This window comes from Mus pahari, chromosome 2, assembly GCF_900095145.1.
Source record: "Mus pahari chromosome 2, PAHARI_EIJ_v1.1, whole genome shotgun sequence".
Taxonomy (NCBI): Eukaryota; Metazoa; Chordata; class Mammalia; order Rodentia; family Muridae; genus Mus; species Mus pahari.
Window position 1 is genome coordinate 106970916 of NC_034591.1, and position 4976 is coordinate 106975891.

Consider the following 4976-nt stretch of genomic DNA (forward strand, 5'->3'; position numbering starts at 1 on the left):
TAGTCCCTGTCCTGTTCAATTCCCTCAGTTCTCCAGCCAACTCTTACATAAGAGTCCACGAGATCCATCCGATGTCTAGATGTGGGTCTCTACATCTCTTTCCATTGGCTGATGGAAGGTCCAGCCTGCGTTTGCTCCTTGGTTGGTGGTTTAGTCTCTGGGAGCCTCCAAAGATCCAGGTTACTTGACTCTGTTGTTCTTCAAACTCATCAGAGCCTTTCAGAGAACAGTTACGCTAGACTCCTGTCTACAAGCATAACAGAGTATCATTAATAGTGTCAAGGATTGCTTTTTGCCCATGGGGTTGGTCTCAAGTTGGACCAGTCATTTCTTGGCCACTTCATTCTTCTCTACATTATCTTTGTCCCTGGACATCTTTTAGGCAGGAGACATTATTGGTATATTTTGTGGGCAGGTTGGTGTCCTTAGATCTCTGCTGGGAGTCCTTCCTGGCTACAGGAAGTAACAACTTCTGGATCAATATACCCCACTGCTAGAAGTCTCATCTAGAGTTGCCCACAGAGATGTGTGGGGACTCCCACATCCCAGGGCTCTGCCTTGTCCTAGAAATGCCCCCCTGATTATTTCCATTCACTCTCCCTTGCTCTTCTTATACCCGATTCCTCCCCATTCCCTCTCCCAGCCAGTTACCTCCATCCATCAACTTCCAGTATCTATTTTATTCCCTCTTCTGAGAAAGACTCAACCATCCTCCCTTGAGCCTTCCTCTTCATCTGGCTTCTTTGGGTCTATTGTTTATAGTGTGGTTATCTTGTACTTCATGAGTAATATCTACTTAAGAGTAAGCACATATCATGCTTATACTTTCAGGTCTGGGTTACCTCATTCATGATGATATTTTCTAGTTCCGTGCATATATCTGCAAAATTCATGATGTCCTGCTTTTAACAGCTGAGTAGTATTCTATTGTATTCTTTTTCTGTTATTATGATGAGGGACATCTCTGTCAGGTGTAGGATTTGTGAAAATTCTTCCCAATCTCTAGGCTGCTGAGTTGTCCATTTGACAGTGTCTTTTGACTTATAGAACCTTTCCAGTTTCATAAGGTCCCATTTATTAATTATTGCCTAATCCATTTTGTTCTGTTCAGGAAGTTGTCTTATGTACCAGTGAGTTCAAGGCTGTCCCCTACTTTCTGTTCTATTAGATTTAATGTATCTGGTTTACACGAAGTCTTTGATCCACTTGGACTTGAGTTTTGTGCAGGGTGATAAATACGGATCTATTTTCATTCTTCTACATGTAGAATCCTCTTAGACTGGCACCATTTTTGAAGATACTTTTACATTTTCCATTGTATGATTTTGGTTCTTTATCAAAACACAATTGTCCATAGGATTTATTTCTGAGTCTTTGATTTGATTCCATTGATCAGCCAGTCTGTGTCTGCAGTAATACCAGGAAATTTTTAAGTCACTATTGCTCTGTAGTACATCTTGAGGTCAGGGATGGTCCTTCCACTTAAAGTCCTTTTATTCAGGAGAGTTTTGGCTACCCTGGAATTTTTTTATTTATTTCTCCATATGAGATTAGGAATTGCTCTTTCCATATCTGTGAAAAATTGTGTTGGAATTTGCCTGGGATTGCACTGAATCTGTAGATTGCTTTTGGTAAGGTGGTCATTTTCATTGTTAGTCCTGCTGATCCATGAGCATGGGGGATCTTTTCATCTTCTGATATCTTTTTCAATTTCTTTCTTCAGGGAGTTGAAGTTCTTGTCATACATATCTTTCACTTGCTTGGTTAGAGTTACAGCAAGATATTTTATATTATTCATGACTATTGTAAGTGATGTTGTTCCCTCATTTCTTTCTCAGTCCAATTCTCATTTGTAAAGGAATACTATATATTTCTTTGAGTAAATTTTGAACCCAGACACTGTGCTGAAGGTGTTTATCAGCCCTAGGAGTTCTCTCATAATATTTCTTGGGTTCCATATATATGTAACCTCTCTCTCTCTCTCTCTCTCTCTATATATATATATATATATATATATATATATCATTAGCAATACTTTAACTTCTTCCTTTCCAAATTGTGTCTTCTTGATCTTCTTTAGTTGTATTACTGCTTTAGCTAGAACTTCAAGCACTATATTAAATATATAGGAGAGAGTGGACAGCCTTATCTTGTCTCTGATTTTAGTGGAATTACTTTAAGTTTCTCTCCATTTAATTTGATGTTGGCTATTGGCTTGCTGTATATTACCTTTTTGTATGTTTAGGTATGTGTCTTGTATCCTTGATCTCTCCAAGGCTTATATCATGAAGAGGAGTTGGATTTTGTTAAAAGCTTTTTTTCTAATGATATGATCATTTGTTTTTTTCTTCCAATTTATTTATATGGTATATTACATTGATAGGTTTGCATATATTGAACCAACCCTGCATCTCTTTGATAAAGCCTATTTTACTATGGTGGATTGTGGGACCATGAAAGGCAGACTTGTTCATGGTTGAGCTAAGGGTAGAAGTCCTGGTGACCCTGAAGGGATGGTAGGCGCTTTGCCTGATTCCTAGGCACTAGGCCCCTGGCACTAGCCACAGCCCTCCACAGATTTGTGGCCATCAGTCACATAAGGGTAATGCCCCAAGCCCTTCCACAGGTAGAGGATGGGATCTGTGTTTACATAGACTAAGATATCTCAATTTTAATGAGGTACATAAAGGCTTGGAGGGCGTAACCAATAAGCATTCCTTCCTAGACACTCCTCCCTGCAAAAGTTATTTAACCTCGGGTCCACCTTGAGAAGTGGGGTATGGTTTTACTCATTCACTTTTTGACATGACAATAAATACTTTAAAACAATAGGCTGCCTCTTTTCATCAGTATCTGCCTTGGAGAGCCACAGAGAAGGCCTTCACCTACAGAGCTATTCTCTAATCTCCTGTAGAAGGCCTCTCTGTACTCCCAGCCATGGCTGCCACCAAGCCAAGCCCAGGACTGCTGACTGCTGAGCTGAGAACTCTCCCTGAAGAGCCAGCTGGAACTCCCCTCTTTTCCCCTTGGCCCTGGGATAGATCCAGACTGCAGACCCCCACTTTGTTCTCAGCTCTTCTGTGCCATCCAGCAGTACCTAGGTGTCTGAGAGACTGAGAACCAGATGGCCCTGGCCTCATTGCAAGCCCAGGGACCCCTGAACAAGATCCAGCTGTCCTGCACCTCAGACTGCACTCCTCTCCCCAGGAGCGGTGTTTCAGGGATTCCCTATGGCCCAACACCTGCACAGTGACTGCGTGGGGTAAGCTTGATGAAAACTTCCTGAGTCCTGCCTCCCAGGACCCTGTGGCAGAGCAGACACAGGACCCCATAACCCTAAAGTGGATTATCTTTTTGATGTGTTCTTGGAATCGCTATGCAAGTATTTTTGAACATTTTTGCATCAATATTCATATGGGAAATTGATCTTAATTCTCTTTCTTTGCTGAGTCTTTTTTGTGGTTTATGTATCAGGTGACTGTAGCCTCATAAAATGAATTTAACAGTGTTCCTTCAGTTTCTGGTTTTATTTTTAATTGATTTTATTTTCTTATTTTTAACATATATAAGAAATAAATGTAATAAACCAAATACATGTACAAAAAAGTACAAGAATCTTATGATCATCTCAATGGAAGCAAAAAAAAGAAAAAGTCTGTAAGATTCAACATGCATTCTTAATAAAAGCCCTAGAACAAGTAGGGCTGTAGGAAACATATTCCAACATAACAAAGGTTATGTATGACAAACTCATAAGCAATATCATCCTACATGAAGAAAGCCATTAATAAGCCCCATTAAAATCAGAAATGCGAGTGGACTGCCCACTATCCCTACTGCTCATCCATAATGTGATTGAAGCATTAGCTGGATCAATAAGGCAAAAGAAGGGATACAAATTGGGAAATATTAAGTCAAATTACTTTCAATTGAAGATTATATTATCTTAGACCCAATGTTTCCTAAATTTGACTAGAAAAATTGTAGAAATTATCAATAATTTCAGCAAAGTGTTACGATATATAATTGACTAATAAAATTTACCAGTCTTAATGTATATTGAGTAAAAAGCATGCTGAGAAAGAGATCGTGGACATGCTCCTCTTCCCAGTTTCTCAAGTAAAATAAAATATTTAGAATATACATAACAAAAGATGTAAAAAGCCTCTACAATTAAAACTTTAAATGTGTGAAGAAAGAAAGAGATTAAGAAACATACTAGAATTTGAAGACCTCCCAAGCATATAGCTTGGTGGAATTAACGCTGTGAAAAAAAAAATCCTTCCTACCAAAACAATATAACGATACAATGAAATCACAGTCAACATCTTCATCTCATTCTTCATATAAATAGAAAGAAAAATTTCTATTTTATATGGAACAACAAAAGACCCAGAATAGCCAATTAGTCCTAGATAAGTGTTTGTTTCTATGCATTCTGCTCATTTTAGGTGCTAAGTACATCTGTTAATGACCCCAACTTTTATACATCTGTTTCTATTGAGATGATTTTATTTTCTATTAGAATGGCTATTCCAGCTTGTTTCTTGGGACCATTTGCTTGGAAGATTGTATTCCAACCTTTTACTCTGAGGTAGTGTCTGTCTTTGTCACTGAGGTGCATTTCCAGTATGCAGCAAAATGCTGAGTCCTGATTATGTATCCAGTCTGTTTGTCTATGTCTTTTTATTGGGGAGCTGAGTCCAGTGATGTTAAGAGATATTAAGGAAAAGTAAGCAGGGCAGTGGTGGTGCACGCCTTTGATCCCAGCAGAAGCAGGCAGATTTCTGAGTTCGAGCCAGCCTGGTCTACAGAGTGAGTTCCAGGCCAGTGATACACAGAGAAACCCTGTCTCAAAAACAAAATAAAACAAAAAACAACAAAAAAGGAAAAGTAATTTTTTGTTGTTAGAGGTGGAATTATGCTTGTGTGCCTATCTTCTTTTGGATTTGTTGAAAAATTACTTTCTTGCTTTT